Genomic DNA, 24,964 nt, shown 5'->3' on the forward strand with positions numbered 1-24,964 from the left:
GAGTTGAGAGTGATTACTTACAGCCTTTTTGGGGTTGTAGGGGTTTCTGCTCATTGACTAGAGGGATATGTCACTGTTTGGTTCCCTCTGATGGGTCTCATATGCTAAATTTCTTTCTTCTTTAGGATCTGTTGAAAAATTCTTTTGTCAGACTGTGCTTCGAGATGTAGAGATGGAAAATGAGGTAGCCAGTCCATGCACAGCATGAATGATCAACACGCTAGTCTCATTGTTGCTTAATTTTGAAAAACTCCAAATGGGAAAAACCCTACTTTAGTAGGACAGTTGTTTGGTGATTAGATGGGCGTGGAACATAGCAGATAGGAAAGGCTGATGAATCTCTGAATTACATTTTTTTCTGAAGCCAGGTGAGGATTTCAGGCTTTTCTCAACAATCATTGCTATAGCAAGGTTGTGGCAATTGGAGTGAAAATACCTTTAAATCGAGTAGTTGGTAATTATGTATATTAACAAATGATTTAATGCAGGTGGGAACCTTGGCCAAGAGCCATGCCTTTTCCAGATGTTGCTATTCTCTCTTTCTTTAAAAAGATTTTATTTATTTATTCATGAGAGACACACAGAGAGAGAGAGAGGCAGAGACACAGGCAGAGGGAGAAACAGGCTCCATGCAGGGAGCCTGACGTGGGACTTGATCCTGGGTCTTCAGGATCAGGCCCTGGGCCGAAGGTGACACTAAACCACTGAGCCACCTGGGCTGCCCTGTTGCTGTTCTCTTATTTAGGCATCTTCTCCCCCACCCATATGTTACTGTCATTAAGAATAAGATAAAAAGTGAAGCATTCACAGAATAAAAATACTGAGGGCTGTGAAATCCATGATCATAAGCAAAACGAAAAGCTGAGACTATAAACCTGAATCCTCAAAGACCTGAGATACCATGTAAATGAAAGTTCATCAACAAACAGGTGTTTTTCTTTCATGTTTGTGTGTGTAGATAGATGCCCATTGGCCCAATAGAATTAGTGGGTAACTTACAGTTCATTTTTATGATTTACAGGTTTATTTTTAAATATAGTTTAGTTATTTAATAATACAGTGTACTTTTTACAGTTTTAAGGTTTTCAAAAATATTTATTTGAGGGAGTGACTGAGAGAGCACATGAGTAGGGGTGAGGGGGAGAAGGAGAAGCAGACTCCCCACTGAGCAAAGAGTTCACCCTGGGGGTTCTCTGTTGGGCTCCATCCCAGGACCCCAGGATCATGACCTGAGCTGAAGGCAGATACTTAACTGGCTGAGCCACCCACGCACCCTTTTCACAATGTTTTAAAGAGTCTATTTTCCATGGGGCTTATTATATTGTGCATATAACTCAGATGCAAATACTGCATGTGACAGTGACAACGAATTGTATATAGAGGACTAACGGTCCTTCTGGCTTCTTCAATCCTAGAAATCTGTGTTGATGATTGGAATATTGTGGGAAAAGTGCTCCAGAATTGGAGGAGGCCAAAGATGTTATACTGAAAAAGAAATAAAATTAGAGAAAGGAGGAAATAAATCCAGAAAGACAGGGGGATAGAATTGTACTGGGTGAAGAGGAGCTTAGAGAGAGCAGGAAGTACAGTCCTGAGGGCCAGTGTGAGGAAGTTTGAAAGAAGCAGGAATTTAATCAAGGAATAAATGAATAAACAAGGAAGTGGGAGTTTAAGACACTTTATTGGAATTGAGTCTTTTCTGATATTTTTAGAAAGACTCTGGTAAATATTTGAATTGCTTCCTAAATGATTTTTGATGGTTACATTGATGCTTATTTGAATGAGGCACACAGGGACATGCTCCAGGAGAGACATCTGCCATTTTTGCTAGATTAACATCTAGAATTCTAGATTCTAGGTGAGCATCATCTCAGATTTACACCAGATTTGAGACAACAGTGCAAATTTACCATGTCTGCTATACCTATGGAATGCATGAATAAGATTGTAGAATGAGTAATAAGACATGAAATAGCTCTGCCATCTTAGGGTAGCTGTTTGGAGGTGGGGGCTTGGATGTCCACCATGACGAGGGTGCTGGCCTGAGGGACAGGGAGAATATGGTGGCTTCCCTGTCTTATCCTGGCTTCATTCATCATTAGACGGTGCTTGATGATACCTTGAGAACGGATCCCAGCAGTCTCGCTCTGTGGTTTTATTTTATTTTATTTTATTTTATTTTATTTTATTTTATTTTATTTTATTATTTTATATTTTTCACTCTGTGGTTTTAAAGGCAGGAGTGAGCTTCTAACAAGGCATGAGGGGAACGGTGAAGAAGGAATTTCTTAACTTGGGCCACTTGGCTTTTTTGGAAAACTTACTCCTTTGTGCTTGCCATATACTTTCCTGTTAGGCATCAGGACAGTCTTAGGATTCCCAAAACCATGGAATCATAAACTCGGGCCACCTGTTTTTGTAAATAAAATTATTTTGGAACACGACCATACCCATTTACTTACACATTGCCTATGACTGCTCCCTTGCTGAGATGGCAGGGTTGAGTAGATTCTACAAAAAGCTTATGACCCACGAAGCCTAATCTTTACTATTTAGTTTCTTTAAAACTCTTAAAGGGAAAGCTTACTGCCTCCTGTTCAAAACATTAGATTCCACCCCATTCCTCTTTTTTTTTTTAATATTTTAAAAAAGATTTTTAAAATTTATTTATTCAGAGAGAGAGAGAGAGAGAGAGAGAGACAGAGACAGAGAGAGACAGAGAGAGAGAGAGAGAGAGAGAGAGGCAGAGACACAGGCAGAGGGAGAAGCAGGCTCCATGTCCGGAGCCCCTCACGGGACTCGATCCAGGGTCTCCAGGATCACGCCCTGGGCTGCAGGCGGCGCTGAACCGCTGCGCCACGGGGGCTGCTCCCCATTCCTCTTTAATAATAATTTCTGGGTGGGGAGAAAATAACGGATCCTTTGCTCTTGGGTCTGAGATTTATTAGAGGTTATGCAGTACTTTTTATGTTTAAGCTTTCTTGAAAAACTATTTTTATTCATCCATTTATTCATTTGTTTGTTTATAATTAGCTTTTTACAACCAATTTAAAAAATAAACGTGAGGGACGCCTGCGTGGCTCAACGGTTTAGCGCCTGCCTTCAGCCCAGGGGGCGATCCTGGAGTCCTGGGATTGAGTTCCGCACGGGGCTCCCTGCATGGAGCCTGCTTCTCCCTCTGCCTGTGTCTCTGCCTCTCTCTCTCTCTGTCTCCCATGAATAAATAAATAAAATCTTAAAAAAAATAAAGACGAAAACGAAACAAAGTAAAATTGTGTTGTTTGCCTACTCTTCCAGGTGATTCTCTGAATTATGTAGCCATAGGAAAATCTTAGAAATCAATCATGAACCCTGACAGGGCTTTTTCACTTTTCACATTTAATATATATTTGTCATTGCAATCTCATGTGTGAATACCAAGTCTCCAAATTTAAATTTCCCTCCAGTAGAGCAAATAATAAAGGCAAACCTCTTATTATTTGTGGCTAATGTTAGAGGTCATTTGGAGATTAGGATTTTAAGTGTCGTGCGTTTCAACCCTGAAATGCAGAATAGCTTCTCTGTGGGGTGAGTGAAGGATTCTTTTTGGAGACCTTTACTCTGCAAAAGGTTGTGAAGGCAGCCCCTCTAATTACCACTGTTACTTTGCATTCACTAAGGTGAGAAGGGAATAATTCTATACCCCCTGTGCTTTTGGGTGCACATGGTTGCACCCTGGCTCACAGCAGGCTGGGATCTCCACATTACTGCCTCCTGTTTAAAACATTAGATTCCACCCCATTCCTCTTTTTTTTAATATTTAAAAAATATTTTTAAAATTTATTTATTCATAGAGACAGAGAGAGAGAGAGAGAGAGAGAGGCAGAGACACAGGCAGAGGGAGAAGCAGGCTCCATGTCGGGAGCCCCTGGGATCTCCAGAATTAGAGTTTATCAGAGTTTATCAGAAGCTCTATTGAGGGAAGAAGGTATTTACAGAGGAGTAGCTGAGGCTGCCAGTGCATCTCTTCTTCTAAATACCCAGCAATCTGTCCCTGGTTTGAATTCAGACCTCCAAGGGGTGCTAGTCTCTCAGCTTTGCAATGTCACCCCAGTGGAATGTCACCTGGCTTGTGGCCACCAGCAGCTTCTGTAGAGAAACAGCCCTGGGAGGCTCACAGTGTTTCCTGGAAGCTTGTTGAGAATATCATACTCTACATTACACGGCCACCTCCTTGGGGCAGCCCTGGGGAGGTCTCACTTCTGAAAATACTTCTTCTCCTAAGTGCCTCTCTTCTTTCATCTCATGGCATGGAGTTGTGTACTTGTGTTGCTTTAGAAAACTTAGAGCCACGTGGGTAGCCCACTGGTAACACATATAAAGGACAGGGGGCAGGGGAGGTGTTTACCTTGTTGAACAAGAATATGGCTGGCTCTGGTAAGTTTTCTATCCTTGTTTTCTCTTCACATTATTTTTTGTTCCTATTTAAATTATCTTTGTAATTTAAAATACAATTGTATTATATAAAATATAATTATACATCTTATGTATTATCTAATAATCTATATTAAATATTGTATATATCTTATTTAATTGTATAAAAGAGAATGATAAAATAGAATTTTATAATTTTAAATGGCATTTTAAATTATACACTGTATTGTCTATAAGCTTTTATAAGCTGGCTGAACCTATTTTGGGATTTAAACTTTGCAGAAAGCAGTGGTTCTCAAACTTGAGTATGCCTCAGAATCACCTGAAAGTCTTGTTAAAAAATCCAGATTACGGTCCTCTCCACACAGGCTGTGATTCGGTGGGTCTGGACAGGGTTGAGTCTGTGCATTTTTAACACATTCCCAGGTGTTGATGCTGCTGGTTCAGGAACAACATTTTGAGTACCACCGTCATGAAGAAAACAAACAATAAAAACAATTGATGTTGATTATTTATTATATTAGCAACCTGCCAATCAAGCAATGAGGTTTTGGGGTTTTTTGATGTTTTTGTTTTTTTAGTTCTTTTTATGCAGTTGGCACCATACTAGGCATTGTGGGATGCTGGTCCTTATCCTGAGGGGTTTTTCTGATTGGTTGAAGAGATCTGGAATACATATAAATTGGAGAAAAGGGAAAAGTCTAGCCAAGTATAGATCAGGGGTAGGACAAGTGAATACAGATTTGAGTGTTTTGGAAGGAACATGGGGTGAAATAGAGCTTCAGCTGGTCTTTGAAGTGAGAATAGGCTTTGAGTGGTGGAATAAAGGATGGGGAGGAGGGAGTTTTGTCATGAGAGGACCCACCAGCATGGACAAAGGGCCAGCATTGGAAATGCCTTTGTAAAATCACATCTGGCTGCATCACACAGAACGTAGAACTTCCAGCTCTGAAGAGCAGTGTGCCTTGGTGGAAAAGGACATTCCCCACCAGCTGGCGCCACCCTCCTGGCTCATCTTTCCCTACTTTCCCTTTGATGAACTCCTTCACTGTTCCCAGAGGACTTTCTATATTTTCCAAGACCATTCCTGATCCTTTGCCCCTGATCCCTCCTTCACCCAGCATCTACTTTTCTCCTTTCTCTACCAGTCTCACATAGCACAGCTCATGGCACCCAGGACTCAATTAAAATGGCCCCAATTCCTCCCCAAACTCAATTTTAGTGATTAATGAATAGGTTGAATTGATGAGGAGATCATTCCTTCCCTCACTTATTTGTGTTCAAGTTATACTCATCATCTTCAATTCTGGTTTCCCTGTGATGACTATGTTCTCAAGTATGGTCCTCCTTACCTGGGGACTTGGAAATACAAGTACTCCAACCCCACCACAGACCTGAATGGGAAATCTCTAGGGGTGGGTCTAGTAATCTGAGTTGTCACTAGCCCCCCAGGTGTTTCTGAGAAATACTGCTCCATGAGGAAAACTAATTATTGGCCAGTGGCCCCAAAGCCCTCCCAGAGGGCTGTTTCTTCCCAGATGAAATCCCATTCTCTAATTGCTAACAGTCCATTTTAAGCATTGAGATTTTGCATTTCTTTTAAGATGAACAGTTTTAATTTCCTCAGCAGTTTGCTTAAGAAACAAAATGAGAATGTTTTCTCCATAAGTTTAACATTTCACTGACTTTATTATGTAGTACAAATGCCCTGACTGCTTTTTTAAATTATTATAATTCAACCATAGATAATGAATGCTTTGGAGTGCTGTAACAAATTGGATAATAACAATGATTTAATAGAAGTCAAGCTATCTAACAGTAGGAAGAAAAACCCTGCTGATTAAATTCATTTTTTAAAAAAATTGTGTTCATTTAAAGTAAACTACATTCATACCTAAAATCTTCTAATGCTTTCCTTAATTTGTGTCTAGAATATATTCTTTCTCATTGGAAGAATTGAAAAATAATGAGGAATGCTATCTAGAAACACTACTAGATAAGGTTCTGCTAAATGTTCAAGGATTTACAATATATTGCTTATTGTCCAGCGAAATTGTAACTGCTTGGCCATGTACAGAGAGTATGTAAATATGCTTTCTCTACACAATCATAAATTTGTGTATAGTCTAAGTATGTCTAAGTGATCTAAGTGATGTTCCTCTTACTAGTTTTTTTTCTCTTTTAATGTTATTGAAGTACAATTCGTAAAACAAAACTGCACCCATTTAAAGTATACAATTTGATAAGTTTTGAAAGTTACACTTAGGAAATTAACACCACAGTCAAGATATAGAACATTTCCATTACCTTTCAGATTTTCCTTGTGTCCCCTTGCAGTCTATCTCACCTTTGGGCCCTGGCCTCAGGCAACTTTTCGTTACAGTGGATTAACTAGCATTCTATATAAATAGAATCATACAGTATGTATTCTTTTGTGTCTGGCTTCTTGAACTCAGCACAAGGATTTTGATTTATCCATGTTGTTGCATGTATCAGTAATCCATTCCTTTTCATTACTGTATAGTGTTTCATAGTATGAATGTACCACATTTTGTTTATTTACTTGGACATTTTGAGCTTTTGGCAGTTGCAAATAATTCTACAGTGAACATTCATGTACAAGCCTTTGTGTGGACGTGTGATTTTATTTATCTTGGGTAGATGCCTAGGTGAAGAATGGCTGGGTCATATGCTACATGTAAAAACTTTAACATTTCTTTTTATTTTTTTTTATTTTTTTTTAATTTATTTTTTATTAGTGTTCAATTTACTAACATTCAGAATAACCCCCAGTGCCCGTCACCCATTCACCCCCGCCCCCCGCCCTCCTCCCCTTCTACCACCCCTAGTTCGTTTCCCAGAGTTAGCAGTCTTTACGTTCTGTCTCCCTTTCTGATATTTCCCACACATTTCTTCTCCCTTCCCTTATATTCCCTTTCACTATTATTTATATTCCCCAAATGAATGAGAACATATAATGTTTGTCCTTCTCCGACTGACTTACTTCACTCAGCATAATACCCTCCAGTTCCATCCACGTTGACGCAAATGGTGGGTATTTGTCATTTCTAATAGCTAAGTAATATTCCATTGTATACATAAACCTTCTGCCTGGCTCTAGCAAACGCCAGACCTTCAGAATGGGATTTGTTTCTGGCACAACATTTCTTTTTAGATGTCAATTTCCAAAATAGTTACACAATTTTAGGTTCCTACCATAAGTGTATAAGACGTAGAGCTGTTCTACACTCTCACCAACAATTGGTATCGTCAGTCTTATTTTTGGTCACTTTGATGTGTGTACAGTGATATCTCATTGTGTGTTGAATTTGCATTTCCCTTATGACTAGTGATACTGGTAGTCCTTTTTTATGTACTTATTGACCATTTGTATGTTTTCTTTCATAAAGTGTCTATTCAATTAGCTTGCCTTTTCTTTTAAAGTTGTTTTTCTTATCAACTTGTAAAAAGTCTTTACATATTTGAGATATATGTTCTTTATTATATATATATATATAAATATATATATATATTTGCAAGTACTTTCTCCCAATCTGTGGCTTGTTTTTTCATTTTATTAATGCTGTCTTTCAAGTAGCAAACTTTGTTCATTTTGATTAAGTCTACTTTAACAGTATTTTTCTTTTTTTTTTTTTTTTTTTATTTTATTTTTTTTTATTTATTTATTTATTTTTATTGGTGTTCAATTTACTAACATACAGAATAACACCCAGTGCCCGTCACCCATTCACTCCCACCCCCCGCCCTCCTCCCCTTCTACCACCCCTAGTTCGTTTCCCAGAGTTAGCAGTCTTTACGTTCTGTCTCCCTTTCTGATATTTCCCACACATTTCTTCTCCCTTCCCTTATTTTCCCTTTCACTATTATTTATATTCCCCAAATGAATGAGAACATATAATGTTTGTCCTTCTCCGACTGACTTACTTCACTCAGCATAATACCCTCCAGTTCCATCCACGTTGAAGCAAATGGTGGGTATTTGTCATTTCTAATAGCTGAGTAATATTCCATTGTATACATAAACCACATCTTCTTTATCCATTCATCTTTCGTTGGACACCGAGGCTCCTTCCACAGTTTGGCTATAGTGGCCATTGCTGCTAGAAACATCGGGGTGCAGGTGTCCCGGCGTTTCATTGCATTTGTATCTTTGGGGTAAATCCCCAACAGTGCAATTGCTGGGTCGTAGGGCAGGTATATTTTTAACTGTTTGAGGAACCTCCACACAGTTTTCCAGAGTGGCTGCACCAGTTCACATTCCCACCAACAGTGTAAGAGGGTTCCCTTTTCTCCGCATCCTCTCCAACATTTGTGGTTTCCTGCCTTGTTAATTTTCCCCATTCTCACTGGTGTGAGGTGGTATCTCATTGTAGTTTTGATTTGTATTTCCCTGATGGCAAGTGATGCAGAGCATTTTCTCATATGCATGTTGGCCATGTCTATGTCTTCCTCTGTGAGATTTCTGTTTTTTCTGTAGCATGTGCTTTTTATATCCTATCTAAGAAATTATTCCCTACCACTATGTCACAAAAATCTTCTGTTTCTTTATTGAATTTTTATAGTTTTAGATTTAGGTTTATCATTTTGAATTAATATTTGAGTGATGGGGATCCCTGGGTGGCGCAGCGGTTTGGCGCCTGCCTTTGGCCCAGGGCGCGATCCTGGACACCCGGGATCGAATCCCACGTCGGGCTCCCGGTGCATAAAGCCTGCTTCTTCCTCTGCCTGTGTCTCTGCTTCTCTCTCTCTCTCTCTCTGTGACTATAATAAATAAATAAAAATTTAAAAAAAAATATTTGAGTGATGTTTATTTCTTTTCCCATGTGGATATCCAATTCTTCTAGTACGACGTGTTGAAAAGATTGTCCTTGCCCTACTGAATAGCCACGATATCGTTATAAAACTTCACCTGACTATATAAATGTAGGTCTCTACTCCATCCTATTGATCTATGTTTATCCTTATACTAATACTATACTGTCTTCCAATCCATAAACATGGTTTGCATTTCCATTTATTTCATTTACAAAAATAATATTTATTAACTATGTGTTAGGTATTAAACTGTAGAGGTTTGTGCATCTTTTGTTAAGTTTATTCCTAAGTATTTTCTGCTATTTGATGCTACTGTAAATGGACTTATTTTTGTAAATTTTTATTTTCTTTGTTTGCCCTTAGTACAAAATATACAATTATTTTTGTATATCAACATTGTGGGGCTCCTGGGTGGCTCAGTGAGTAAGCGTCTGCCTTGGGCTCAGGTCATGATCTCAGGGTCCTGGAATTGAGCCTGGTGGTCAACCTCCTGGTGAACTCCAGAGTCTGTTCCTCCTTCTCACCCTCCTCTTCCCCACTCATGCTCTCTCCTTCTTATATAAATAAAATCTTTATAAAAATTATATATATATATAATATATATCAACATTGTATCCCCTTACCTTGCCAAGTTCACTTCTTATATTTAATATTTGTTTCTAGATTTAAGAGGATATAAATAACAATGTTACCTGAATATAGAGACAGTTTTACATCTTCCTTTCCAACATTTTTGCCTTTTGTCTTCTGGTCTTCATGCAGTGGCTAGGACCTTCAGGATGATGTTGAACAGAAATGGTAGAGCTGTCATTCCTGCCTTTTTCTCAGTCATAGGGGAAATAGTTTAAAATTTCATCATTGAGATTGATGTTGATTGTTGGTTTTAAATACTTGACATTCATCAGATTGTGGACATTTTCTACTTCTAGTTTGCTTAGAGTATTTGTCATGAATTGATATTGCATTTGATCTCATGTTTCTTATTCATTTAGTAAAGTGATACAATTTTTCTCCTTTATTCTGTTAACATGATGAATTGCATTGATTGATTTTGGAATATTAAACCAATCCTTCATTTGAATATTAAACTCATGCACATCATGGTGTGTTATCCTGTTTGTTAAGTTCTTAAATTTTTTCTTCTTGTCTTTCAGTTTTAGAACTTCTGTTTCTTTTTTTTTTAATTTTTTTTAAAATTTTTATTTATTTATGATAGTCACAGAGAGAGAGAGAGAGGCGCAGAGACACAGGCAGAGGGAGAAGCAGGCTCCATGCACTGGGAGCCCGACGTGGGATTCGATCCCGGGTCTCCAGGATCACGCCCTGGGCCAAAGGCAGGCGCCAAACCGCTGCGCCACCCAGGGATCCCAGAACTTCTGTTTCTTTATTAAACTTGCTACTCTTTAAAGTTTTCAAATTCATTCCAAGATTTTATTTTCTGGAATATAGTTACCACATTTGTTTTAAAGCCGATGTCTGGGGATGCCTGAGTGGCTCAGTCAGTGAAGGGTCTGCCTTTAGCTCAGGTCATGATCTGGGTCCAGGGTTTGAGCCCCATGTCGGGCTCCCTGCTTAGCCAGGACCCTGTTTATCCCTCCTCTCCCTGCTCATGCTCTCTCTTGATATCTTTGTCTCTCTCTTTCTTAAATAAGTAAAAGTTTTAAAATAAAGCCTATGTCTTATAATTTACAGCCCTCTGAGTGCCCTTCTATTGTATCTTATTTGTGCTAGTTTTTTTTTTAAAGATTTTATTTATTTATTCATGAGAGACAGAGAGATAGAGAGAGGCAGAGACATAGGCAGAGGGAGAAGCAGGCTCCATGCAGGAAGCCTGATGTGGGACTTGATCCCGGGACTCCAGGATCATGCCCTGGGCCGAAGGCAGGCGCCAAACTGCTGAGCCACCCTGGATCCCCTGTGCTAGGTTTTGTTCATGGTAGTGTATGTCCTAATGAGCCTTGTTTTCTTTTATTATATGGAACATTGTTTTTGAAAAATTATTTGTGGGAGAATTTGAGCCCTAAGATGGTTTTATGTTCCTCCAGCAGGTGCTTTTATTTGATTCTGTTTGGTCCCTGGGGCACTACTAACATGGCATCAACTTTATCCAGTTTTAGGGATTGAGTTTTTCTTGACGTCCTAGAAGAGTCCAGGTCCCAAGACTAGTTTACTTTTTGTTCACTCTTTTCCTAGGGTTTGGACCAAACCCATGACTCATTGCCTTGGGTCATTGTCCTAGTAGGTCGGGATTTTTCTCTTGATTCCCTCTGTCCTCAAGAGCCTATGAAAAACCACTGTCTGGCCCCTCTCTGCTGCCTTTGCTAGAGAGGAACATGCCCTAGGGAAGAGGTGGTTTCAAAAACTAGACTCCCCACACTGGGTTACAGCTTTTCCAAGGCTTTCAGCTAGGTAGTTCCTTACCCTTTAGTTAGCTTTTTCATACTTTCAAGATGGCTTAAAAAAACCTTTTACTTAGATTTTTCAGTTGTCTTCAGTAGGAGACCTGGTTTGAATGACCCAAAGTGACACCTAATGTTACCTCCTTCATCCCTTAAAGAATTTTTTTTTTAAAGATTTTATTTATTTACTCATGAGAGGCACAGAGAGAGAGGCAGGGACATAGGCAGAGGGAGAAGCAGGCTCCCCATGGAGAGCCAGATGCGGACTTGATCCCAGGACCCCAGGATCATGACCTGAGCCAAAGGCAGACACTCAACCACTGAGCTACCCAGGTGCCCCTCCTTGGTCCCTTGAAAAGTGACCCCCATTTGGGATGCCTGGGTGGCTCAGTGTTTGAGCATCTGCCTTTGGCTCAGGTCATGATCGTGGGGTTCTGGGATCGAGTTCCACATTGGGCTCCCTGTGAGGAAACTGCTTCTGTCTCTGCCTCTCTCTGTGTGTCTCTCATGAAGAAATAAATAAAATCTTTTTTTAAAAAATGACCCCCCAGTTGATATTCACAGTGTGGATTCCACATCTGTTCCCCAGATTACGTACTCTGACCTGCTATGATTTCCCAAAGGTATTTCTCTGGTTTGCTCACATAGTTACTTCAGCCTGCCCCTTATCTATGGGCATTTTTTAAAGTTCAGAGTTGAGTCAGATACCAGTCCATCCCACACTGTGTACTTCAGGATGTGCACACTAAGTTCCTTGCGAAGTCTTAAATTATCTGTCTCTAGGCTTCAGAGAAGGACCAAGTGCTACCCCATTCATGGCTGTTACCCATAGTACATCAACAGCAGTTTCTAAATAAATTCTCTCAACTCCAACTTCTAGCCTCTCCAACTTAAACCCTTTGATCCTGTCGAAGTAGATGAGTGGCTAAGGGCTACAAAATTGGTTTTCACAAACCTCCTTTGTAAACATTTAGAATCCAGATAATTGCCACATATTGCATTGGATGCTGAAGTAGAAATATGTCAGTGTCCTAATATGTGTTTTACAAAATATTTTACCAGTTTGTCATCTGCCTTTTGATTTTCTGTAGTCTTGTTTTGATGTGCCAGCATTAAATTTTAATATAATGAAATCTCTTTATGGTCTCTAATTTTGTTGGTTTTGGTTTTGTTTTGCAAAAAACAAAAAACAAACAAACAAAAAACCTCCCCTGCATTTAGATTTCAGAGGTTGTTTAAATTTTCTTCTGCTGCTTTATGATTTCCTCTTCTATATTTAAATATTTTGTCCATCTGGAATTTGGCAAGTTTGGGAATCTAACCTTTTTCCCTCCCAAATGGTAAGTCACCCAAATACTTATATGTATTTATTTTTTTCTAGATTTTTATATTCTGTTCCATTGGTCTATCTGACCATTTTATAAATTATAATGTAATTAATTAATTGAAATAAAAATATGAGTGTATTTGCCCAAGTGCTTACACCAATCCTGATGATGTAATTCTTTGTTAGATAATTGCTTTTGAATTAAATAGCCTTATTAAAGATGATTCAAAGGAATTTCACTTGAATTGGAATTTTAAAAACTGAATCACAGATTCACTTTGATTTATAATATAAATCTTTGATTGTCCAGTGACAGTCATGGTATGTGTAGGAAATGCCCATTTTTCATAATCTAGTCAAAGCGAGCTTTAAAGCTATAAATGTAATACATTTAAGGAGGTGCCAGTGTCTGTGGATCGGTCTGATTTTTACCTGCTACTAGTCAGAGATTTTGGCTTCTACAACATTTCCAGAATAAAATTTGAAGCTAATATTAACTGGTGGTGTTAACAAGACTGAATGGCTAGAAGCAGAAGACTCTTGTGTCTCAGACAGCCATGCATTGGTGTTTTAGACATCAGGCATGTTGTTTATAGTGAGCAGGACTCCTGGGCTGGGATCCTGCAAATAAAGCTGAATGTTTTGAGCAGTTGCATGGTTACAAGTCAGCCAAGGGCAAGGTATGGGCATCTTTGAGCCACACCAGACTCCTTCATCTGAAATAGAACCCAACTAGCAGTGAATACGAGTGGACACTGACTCTGGGAGATGATCTGAACTGGTTATATATTTTTTTAAATTTTTATTTATTTATGATAGTCACAGAGAGAGAGGCAGAGACACAGGCAGAGGGAGAAGCAGGCTCCATGCACCGGGAGCCCGATGTGGGGCCCGATGTGGGATTCGATCCCGGGTCTCCAGGATCGCGCCCTGGGCCAAAGGCAGGCGCCAAACCGCTGCGCCACCCAGGGATCCCCTGGTTATATTTTTTTGTTTCCAGGAGTGAGGTATAGAGAAAAACGTTTGCATATTACCATATAATTTTCAATTTTGTTTACCACATTATGTAAGAAAGTAGTTTTATAAGTACTTAAAAACATTTTTCATATGTTATTATTTACCTACATACTCCCTACTTTTTCCTAAGAGATTCTTGAGGTGTTTAGAAAAAATGTATATAAATTAAAAAATATGTTTCATTTTATAAAACAATAATATCAAGGCAAAAGGAAAATAAAAATCAGATCAATAAATAAAGGCAGGGGGGGCACATAGAATTGTGTGCTCTTTTTATCCTTTCGTAATTGTAAAGTCACTGCACAATTGACTCTGAATTTTCCTGGGCCTGGAAAGAGGTGAGCATGATGAATCACAAACTTCTCATTGCTCAGAAAAGAAAAATAAGCCAGTTGCTCAGAGAAAAGGCGTTTCACAAGAGTAAATTCTTTGTAGGAGAGACATTTCTGTGGTGGTTTTTGTTTTTTAGGGCAATGATGTTATGTGTTACTTTTCTTGATGCCTTTTAGGTTCTGTGTTTTGCACATAAATTATATCTTGTGTGTAACAAACCCAGCCATCAGCCAGTTTCACAGACATTGTCTTTAATCCATACATGTTAATTAGTTATTTATTAAGTGCTTTTTATGTGCCTAGTATTGCTTGGTGCTAAGAGATATAAAGATAACATCACTTATCATATATGAGGAAAAGCTAGTTGGGCAAACAGGTGTTGAAAGAAAAAGATTTTAGGGGCACCTGGGTGGCTCAGCAGTTGAGCTTTTGCCTTCAGCTCAGGGTGTGATCCTGGGATCGAGTCCCACATCCGGCTCCCCACAGGGCACCTGCTTCTCCTCTATGTCTCTGCCTCTCTCTCTTTGTGTCTATCATGAATAAGTAAATAAAATCTTTTAAAAAAGAAAGAGATTTTAAGTTACAATTTCACTAGTACAACAGCAGTAATTGCATAGAGAAAGGAGTGGTGGATTTAGCTTGAAATTCTAAGAAGCAGGTTAGCTGAGCCAGCCATAGCAACATCTATGAGTTTAGCAGCCAAAGAGGATAGAGAGAGGCTTTCCAGGCAGAGGTACCAGGATGAGCAAAAAGCATACAGGTGTGATTAACACACTGGGAGTCCCAGTTGTCAATGACAAGAACATCATCTCCACATATATCCAGCTGGGTGGACATAAGTTAGTTTGAGTAAAAAGAACTAAGACAAAGATGCCTGGGTGTTTGAATTCCCTGATCTTGGAATTCTGCCTAAGTGCTTAGGCCCAGGTGCTTGGGAGTGAAGCAGGGTTTGTGTTGGTTAACATCAACCCAGCCACCGAAGTCCCAGTGTCCATGGTCTCATTCTATAGGGTCCTGGCAAGATGGGGAAACAGCAAGTTTGCCAAGTACATCCTTCTACTTTCTTCTACCTCTTTTGCCTTCTCAAAATATCTCTGGGAAAATATCTCTTGTGTTGTGTTGATGCATTACTTCTAGGAGTATTCAATTTAAAGGCTTCTAGAATTATGCCATGTAAGACTTGGTGTACTGGTCCACATGTTCCTAGTTCATTTTTGGAAATGACCACCAAGGACCAGGACCGCCAAGCACAGACTTCCCTTTTCCCTCATTTGAACTATCCCTACTCTCCTCCCCAAAGAAAAAACCCCCACCACCCTGCAAAATTTAGTTTTGAACCACTTTGGTCTAGAAATACAGACTTTAGAGATCATCCATCTAATGCTTACAAATTGTATTTATTGTGGTCCACAGAAATACATTTTATATCATTTCTCAGCATACGTGTATGACTGAACAAAAACATTTTTTTGTGAAAAACAATACTTACCCTTAATACATGTGATGGATTCTTATTTCTACTTTATTATATTGTGTTCCATTCCATTCCATTCCATTATTTCATTTGATATTTCGGTAAACAGTGGGTTGAGCAATTCTACTAGTAGGTATCTATTCAACAAAATCACATACATATATGCATCAAAAGAATTTTCACAGCAGCAGTATTTGTAATAGTCAAAACTAGATATGATCTAAATGCCCATCAAGAGTAGAATGGATAGATAAATTGTGGTTGATACAATTCATTACTAAACGAGAGTGAAAGAAGTACTGCTAAGAGCAAAAACACATGGACCTCACAAACATAATATTGAGCAGAAGAACTGAGACACATAAGTGTATATGTGGAATGATTCCATTTATAAAAGGGAGAAAAACACATAGATAGAAACTCAATATAGACTATAGAACAGTGCTGTTTAATATAACTTTCTATAATCATGGAAAAGCTCTGTATCTGTGCTATATGGTAGCCACTAGTTACATATGACTATAAGCAAAAATACTGAAATGTGGCTAAGGAACTATACTTTTAATTTTTTAAATTTGATTTGTATTAAACATTAATTTTTAAATTTTAATTATTTAAGTAGCCTCACATAGCTTCTGGCTACCTTATTGGACATATGAGTCCTTCATAAGTTCCTCAGACCAAGACACCACAAACATCAATGTGTCTAAGCATGTGACATGAATTTTAAAGTTGAGGTTTAATTTCTAGTCAACAACAAGACTTTGCCTGTTAACTATGTTTTATAATATGATGGTAATGAAGAAGAGTTGCCAGGAATATTGACTTGTTTTATGTTTAGTCAAATAGTGAGCATGAATATTAGTTTTCTCACATGACTTGGATTAAATAGCTTTTTAATTGGTGGCATTTGAGCAGCAAATAATGGTTTCTAATCTGAAATGGTTGGAGGCATGTCCTATTTCTCATGGTCACATCTCTCTCCTGACCAGGAAATTATTTCCTATGTTCAGGAAAGTATCTTGTATGAGAGAATGACCACTGATTACCATGCTGCTATCAGATCCGAAATGGTCACTCTTTAAGGCAAGACTCTAACTGTTGATCCCTCCATGACACCAGTGGTTTGGGCTGGATCGCAGGGTTCAGTTCTGGAGATGCTTAGCTACCAGGATCATTACTACCTCCTCCAAGACTTGTAAGTATCCATCTCTTCTTCATCCACTGCTTTATCCTAAATTCTGTTTTAGGTCTGACCATGTTTGCTCTTGAAGATCTGTGGTCAGATGGCAATCTCATCATTATATTCTCTGACAGTTGGGCACAAACCCTTCTCAGGAATCTGAAGCTGTCTTCCATTCTGGTTCTTCCAACCAGCCAGTGCTCAGAAATTTCTTCTTATATGAAGATAAAATCTACTCCCTGAAGCTCTGCCCATGGTACTGTGTCTTCTGGAATCACACAAAACAATTCTACCCTACCTCTTCTCTTTACATGGTTATTCTTCAAATACTTGAAGACAACTCTCATGCCTCATGGTAGCTTTCTCTTGGATAAACATCCCTGGTTTCTCCAGCATTTTTCTTTCTTTCTTTCTTTCTTTCTTTCTTTCTTTCTTTCTTTCTTTCTTTCTTTCTTTCTTTCTTTCTTTCTTCTTTTCTTTTCTTTTCAGACTTTCACCATTTTGAACATACCACTTACTAATGTTTTCTTATTTGCCAAGATTTAGTATCATATTGTAATTTACTTCCTCATTATTGGGACATATTTGAGACTAAAAGGTGTGCCTAATGATTATAGAGAGACAAAAAAAAGTGTAAAACAGGGACTATCCAGGGAGAACTAAGACAGATGGTCTTCTTACCAAAGTCTCACTTAAAATGTGTCAAAAAACTAAGCAAATAAATTCCAACTGACAGAGCTACACATGTATTTTCGCTTCCTGAGATATGGATGCTTTGCTTCTATTAGTGCAGCTAAAGGCTACATTTTGTTGTATGTGAGTATTTCTCTTGAATTTCTAGCCTCTATTTCTGTTTTGGTAATGGAATTCCAATTTCCCTCTGGAGAAGCATTCTTCCCTCAATTGGGTTCATCATGATGTCCAAGGAGTATATGCAACCCAGGTCTGGCCAATCAGAGCAACATTTCCCCCTCACCATCCATACAGCAATTATTTTAAACTGAGAACATTGGGTAAAACTCCCATCACAGTGCCTGACACAGCAACACAATAAGTGCTAGTTCTTTTCTCTTCCTTAGATCTCATGGTTGCATTGGATGCATTTATCAATGTGTTCTAGAAGTTTTATTGTGATTTGTCATTTTTACTGATCAAATATTTTGAAAAGTTTCCCTTTTGCCATGTTTTTTTTTAAGATTTATTTATTTATTGAGAAAGGGAGAAAGAGAAAGTGAGCAGGGAAGGGTCAGAAGGAGAGGTAGAGAATCCCAAGCAGACTCCCTGCTGAGTGTGGAGTCCAACCAAGGGCTCAATCCCACAATCCTGAGATCAGAACCTGAGCTGAAATCAAGATGCCTAACTGACTGAGCCATCCAGGTGCACTGACATGGTATTTTTTTTAAATAGTAAAGTGGGTCAAAGGAGAGAAAAAATTTTCAAATTTAATGTCTCTGAGGAGATGAACAATAAAGAACACAGGATGGACTTCCACTTCTGGAATTATAGCGTGAGGAGCTCTGAAGACTTACTCTCAAATGAAACAACCATACCTTGTGAGGATTATTTAAAAGCAACCATTTAAAGTTTCTGAAAATTTTTACTACAGGGGCTCAATAGTAGATTTGAACCTGCAGAAGAGCAAATTAACCAGCTTAAAGATAACAATCATGCAACCCAAAGAACAAAGAGAAAAAGGAAAGAATGAAGAAAACCAGTAAGCACACCAACACACACATAATGAAGGTACCAGAAGGAGAGAAAGACAACTGATGAGAGGATATTAATGTACACATCCAAGAAGTTCAACAAACTCCAAGTAGATAAATGCAAAGTGATCAACAACCCAAATGCTTATCAACTGACTAGTGGATAATAAAATGTTGTATATCTACACAATGGGATATTATTCAGCCATGTAAAGGAATAAAATATAGATACCACCTGGATGAACCTTGAGAACATTAAGTAAAGTCAACACTATCACAAAACCCCATACATTATATTATTCAATTTATTTTTATTTTTTTATTTTTTAAATATTTTATTTATTTACTCTTGAGACACATACAGACACAGAGAGAGAGAGAGAGAGAGGCCTAGACATAGGCAGAGGGAGAAGCAGGCTCTGTGCAGGGAGCCAGTGAGCCCGACATGGGACTCGATCCCGGGTCTCCAGAATTAGGCCCTGGGCTGAAGTCGGCGCTAAACCGCTGCACCCGGGTTGCCCCTACTTTTATTTTTTTCAAAGATTTTATTTATTTATTCATGAGAGGCACTCAGAGAGAGAGGCAGAGACACAGGCAGAGGGAGAAGCAGGCTCCACACAGGGAGCCCGATGTAGGACTTGATCCTGGGACTCCAGGATCACACCCTGAGCCGAAGGCAGACGCTTAACCGCTGGGCCACGCAGGCATCCATGTTATTCAATTTATATGACATATCTATATCAGGCAAATTTATATAGCTAGAAAGTAGATTAGTGGTTACCTAGCTCTGGGGGAGGGGGAGTGAGTAATAAGAGGAGAGGTGACTGCTAAAGCAGATGGGATTTCTTGTGGGGGATGTTAAAAATGTTCTAAAATTGATTATAGTGATGGCTGTAAAACCAAGAAAATACAAAAAAGTCCCTGAATTGCTCACTTTAAATGGGTGAGTTGCATGGTAAGTGGATTATGTGTCAATTTGAGCTATTGCAAGAGGAAGGAAATGCAAGAGGCACATCCCCAACATTTGTAGAACACTTATTTATGAAGTGTTGCTGTCTCAAACTTCTCAGGGGCTTTCATAGCAATCCTGGAAAGAGATTGGTATTGCCAGAAAATATGCCCTTAAAGATTTTAAGTGATTTACCTAAGATATTGGCTGGTTGGTGGTGAAGCAAGGAGATGCCAGCCCCCACCCCGGAGGCCAATTTCAGTGTTATTTCCATTACACGAATCTTTCCCCAAGGTTACCTTACTTATTTACTTTGATTGCCTTATTTAGGGAATCATAACTGAATCCCACTTCATGCCAGGCACTGTTCTAAGCCCTTCAAGTATATTAACAAATTAAAATCCTTATTACGACCCTCTGAAGAATGTGCTACTTTGACCCCATTTGCCAATTAGGAAATAGAAGCACGGGGATGAGCTTTCTCAGAAGTGGCAAAGCTAGGATTCGAACCCAGGGAGTCTGGCTCCAGGCCCCATAACTTTTGAAGCTCTGTACTCCCCAGATAGCTTCTGTTCTTTGAATGCTGGGATGCGGAGCCCAACGTCACCTGCAGAAAGAGATGAAGAGAGCCTACTGTCTCTTTGTAGTTCTGCTGAGATCTGACAGCCAGGTTCTACCTGAGAGTGTTGGGGGTTCCGGGTTCCCAACACTAGAGCCAAAGGTGAGTGGCATCAGGGAATTGATGACTTCCGGGCGCAGAGCTGAGCTGGGAGCAGTGCCTGCTTTGTAGTAACTAAAGGAATCCTTCATCCGTCAGGTGACCTGGCTGGAGTGGGTGGGGTAGGCAGGGCAGAGGAGGAGCTGCAGAGTTTGCATGTGTCCTCAGTCTTAGGAAAACCCCCTGGAAACATAACACCCCTAAATAAGGATCCTGCACAAGACCTGTGGGATGTGCGAAGGCTCTCTCACTGTGCACACACACGCACAGCACACGCATCGTGCTGATGGGCACACCTCCCTCCCCACAGCGGCTTACTGCTAACGTGGCCACAGGGCTGCGTGTTATTCTACACCGTGGCTCCCAGGGTTCTGCGTCAATGGGCGTCCACAGCCAGTTCCTGGACTTGTCTTTCGGGCTGGTTGTTTAGAGAAGGCTTACGGGTGTAACAGTGCTTGCTTTGTGACTTCCCGTCCCTATTTGCAACTCGGTGTGTCGAGTGGAATTAAGAAATCCTACCAGGTCACACAGGCTGCCTTTGCCAGCAGTGTCTGTACCTGGCCCTCAGGGGAGGCCCAGCCGCTCTTGTATTTGCTTTGTGGACCGGGGCCAAGTTGTTTCGTTTCACAATTATGTTGAGGCGTTCATAGAGTTAAAACAGGCCGCTCTAGGGCTGGAGTGGAGGATATGCCGGTTCCCGGAGCCGACGCGGGAGGGCGGTGCTGCACACACCTGCACCTGCACGGGGAACGGTCCTGCGTGGCTCCTACTGTGCTTCAGTCAAGGGCTGTAGCTGCGGGGAGGAGTAATGATGAACTTGATCCTTCTAGAAACAAGCCTTAGTTTCTTTATAATCTGGAAGTTCTGCAATTTATCCTGCCTTTAATATATTCGGGCATTTCTTGTTCTCCTTCTTCTTCATTTATTTATTTTTTTAATTTTTATTTATTTATGATAGTCACAGAGAGAGAGAGAGAGAGGCAGAGACACAGGCAGAGGGAGAAGCAGGCTCCATGCACCGGGAGCCCGATGTGGGATTCGATCCCAGGTCTCCAGGATCGCGCCCGGGGCCAAAGGCAGGCACCAAACCGCTGCGCCACCCAGGGATTCCCCTCCTCCTTCTTCTTCTTTGAGAGAGAAAGAGAGCATGAGCAGATGAAGGGAGAAGCAGACTTCCTGCTGGGCAGGGAGCTAAACACTGGGCTCAATCCCACAACCCTGAGATCATGACCCAACTTGCAGGCAGGTGCTTAACCAACTAAGCTACCCAGGTGCCCCCGTATCTTCTTCTTGATGTCCTATTTACAATATTTATTTTGAATACCATTTAAATCTAAATTGTGATTTTATTTTAGGAAAAAGGTTTATAAGTGCTTCAGTACTGGAAGTTGAAGAGTAGCTTAGAAAAGTTGGTAGAGTAAAAGGGCTATTCATGTTTAGATGACTTTCAGCATGTTCTGGTTTATACTGTTTAGTTTTATGGCTTCCACCACCCACTGAACCCTCTCTCTCTCTCTCTCTCTCTCTCTCTCTCTCTTAATTGTCTATTATCTAAGAGGAAGTGTAATAAGAGCTTATTGGCCCCTGGGAAAAGGACCAGTTTGTATAGGTTTTATTATGCAGCCACTGTAAGAGCTGTAGCTTTTAATTCTGAAAGAGAGGAGAAGGCACTGGAGTTCATTGGGCAGACATTTAAAAAACATGATTGCAATACCATTATGCCCTGCACAATTAATAATAACATTACTATCTTCACATACCCAGCCAATTTTTATCCTTCTATTTCTCCCATAAAGGTCATATTTTAGTCTTTTTTTTTTTTTTTTTAATTCGGGAGTCGAATCACATTGCAATTGATTGATCATCTTTTAGATCTTTTTAATCTAAAAGTTCTTCCCCTCCCCCCCCCATGTTATTTTCTTGACTCTTTCGTTTATTTGTGGAAAAATCCAGATTGCTGTTACTGGAGTTGTGGAGATTTCCACATTCTGGATTTGCTGATGGTACCTTTTGGTGCACTCCAACATGTCTCTCCGCCCCAGTATTTCGTATACACTATTGATTAGACTTAGAGGTCTACTCAGATTCAGGTTTTAGTTTTGTCAGATAACTTTTTAGATGGTGTTGTGTTCTTCCAATAAGAAGTATAATGCCTAGTTGTTGCTTTTTTTGGTGTGATGTTAGAAACTTATATTATAATATTTAAGGCTTACTTATTCAATTAGCCCATTAGGTGCTGCAAAATGGTAATATTTAAATTAGACTTTCTTAAAAAAAGATTTCACTCTGGCTTGAGAATAGCGTGGGGGCAGATGAAGGAGGCGTCAATCATCCAAGTGAGAAGTGTGAAAATGTGTTAAGGAAACCCAATTCAAAATTGGAGCTGGGAAGCTAAAGAAGGGAAGGCTCTTGTGCACCTACCACTACAGTTCCAGGCAGCTTGCAGAAGTCTAGCAGGAAGGAGGAAGATTTCCTCTCAGCCAGGCAATAGCAGGCTGCCCTCACCCGCGGCCAGTAAGAAGCCACGTCGATTGCCTCCAGCCAATGAGAGGCTGGCACCCATTTGAAATCATTTTCCTCCAATGAACTTTGTTCCAAACAATCCCTCTGTTTTTCCCTCTACAAAAGGACTTCTTTGTTCTGCAGACTTGCCTCTGGTTTGCTATAGTTTGCTTGTCCCAAATTGCTGTTCCTCTGCTGTTCCCACATAAACTCGATTCTGTGCCTGGATATCTTACCTTTTCTTGTTAAAATGTTGCCAGAAATGATGATGGCTTAGGTTAAATACTGACAGTGGATGAATGGGATGTATTGGATTCTGGCTATATTTTGAAGGTAGACTCAATGGGATTTACTGATGAACTTAGCATACGGTGTGAAAGATAAGAGAAAGAGAAGTTTAAGATGACTTCAAGCCTTGAGAAACCGAGAGGATGGAATGTCCTTAAATTAAGAGGAGGGGAGCCTCAGGAGTGTAGATTTATGGCGGAGGGAATAATGGAACTTCAGTTATGGCATGTTAATTCTGTGATGCTAGTAATAGGAGAACCATATAATTTATCATTTAAAATGAGAAATATTTGAGAGTGAAGGGATGCTAAAACAGATTAAAGTCCCACAGCTGATCATATTTGCAACATCTACAAATTGATTCTTTAATTGATTTTGTTGTCTAGAGCAATTTCAGGTTCACAACAAAATTGGGAGGAAGGTACAGAGATTTCCCGTGTACCGTGTACTCCCACACGTGCACAGCCTCCCCTGTGATCAGCATCCCTGACCAGAGAGGTACATTCACTTCTACTGATGAACCTACATGAACACGTCATTACCCAAAGTCCTTATTTGATACCAGAGTTCACTCTCGGTCCACATTTTATGGATTTGGACCAATACATAATGACTTGTATCTACTATTATGGTTACACAGAGGAGTTTCACTGCCCTAAAAATCCCCTCTGCTATGCATCCTTCCTCTCTAACCCCTGGAAACTACTGACTTTTTTTTACTGTCTCAATAGTTTTCCCTTTTCTAGATTGTCATATAGTGTCATATATAGTATGTAGTCTTTTCAGATTGGCTTCTTTCAGTTAGTAATATGCAATTAAAGTTACCTGCATGTGTTTTCATGGGTTGATTGGTCATAATGTTTAATGCTCAATAATATGCCTAATGCTCAATTATATTCCATTGTCTGGATGTACTACTGTTGGTCCATTCATCTACTGAAGGACATTTTGGTTGCTTCTGAGTTTTGGCGATATGAACAGAGGTGAGGTGCTATAAACATCTATGTTCAGTCTTTTGTATGGACATAAGTTTTTAACTCCTTTGGGGAGATACAAAGGAACTCAACTGCTGGATTGTATGGTATGAGTGTAGTTTAATTTTGTAAGAAAATGCCAAGCTGTCTCATGAAATGATTGTACAATTTTACATTTCCACCAGCAGTGAGAGTTCCTGTAGCTCTATATCCTTGGCAGCATTTAGTGTTGTTCGTGCTCCATACGTCAGCCATTCAAATAGGTGTGCGATTGTATTTCACTGTTGTTTTTGTTTTCATTTCTCTGATGATTTATGATGTAGAGCTTTTTTCATATGCATATTTGTATTCTGTATATCTTCTTTGGTGTGGGTGCTTGTGAAGGTCTTTAATACATTTTTTTAATGGGGAACGTTTGTTTTCTTATTGTCGAGTTTAAGAATTCTTTGTATGTTTTGGATAATAGACCTCTACTAGATGTATCTTTTGCAAATACTTTCTCCCAGTCTGTGGCTTACCTTCCAATTCTTTTGAAATGTCTTTTGCAGAGCAGAAGTTTTAAATTTTGATGAAATACAAATTATCAATTATTTATTTCATGGATCCTATCTTTGGTGTTGTATCTAAAAAAACTTATTGTATTTATAAAGGCAAAACCACACCCAAAGGTCATCTAGGTTTTCTCTGATGTTATCTTCTAGAAGTTTTATAGTTGGCATTTTACATGTCAGTTTGTGATCCATTCTGTGTTGATTGTTGTGAATGGTGTAAAGTTTATATCTAGATTCATTTTTGTTTGTGTGTGGCTGTCCAACTATTCCAGCACTATTTGTTGAACGAACTGT

At 39.5% G+C, this 24,964-nt stretch overlaps 1 protein-coding gene and 1 long non-coding RNA gene across 10 annotated transcripts in view; one reads left to right on the plus strand and one right to left on the minus strand.

Moving 5' to 3' along the window:
- RASEF (RAS and EF-hand domain containing) overlaps positions 1-24,964 on the plus strand; it is a 212,606-nt gene that overhangs the window by 17,162 nt on the left and 170,480 nt on the right. The window lies entirely within an intron of this gene.
- The window catches only part of LOC102155601, a 127,733-nt gene that overhangs the window by 9,320 nt on the left and 93,449 nt on the right, over positions 1-24,964 (minus strand). For 4 of the 5 annotated variants that reach the window (XR_005354073.1, XR_005354070.1, XR_005354071.1 and 1 more), the window contains exons 5-6: positions 15,815-15,936; positions 4,736-4,848 (exon numbers count right to left, since the gene is read on the minus strand). This is a non-coding gene — a long non-coding RNA (uncharacterized LOC102155601). Of the gene's footprint in view, positions 1-4,735; positions 4,852-15,814; positions 15,937-24,964 lie in introns of all 5 variants that reach the window. The other variant, XR_005354069.1, reaches the window with a different exon arrangement.

This window comes from Canis lupus, chromosome 1, assembly GCF_011100685.1.
Source record: "Canis lupus familiaris isolate Mischka breed German Shepherd chromosome 1, alternate assembly UU_Cfam_GSD_1.0, whole genome shotgun sequence".
NCBI classification, from domain to species: domain Eukaryota; kingdom Metazoa; phylum Chordata; class Mammalia; order Carnivora; family Canidae; genus Canis; species Canis lupus.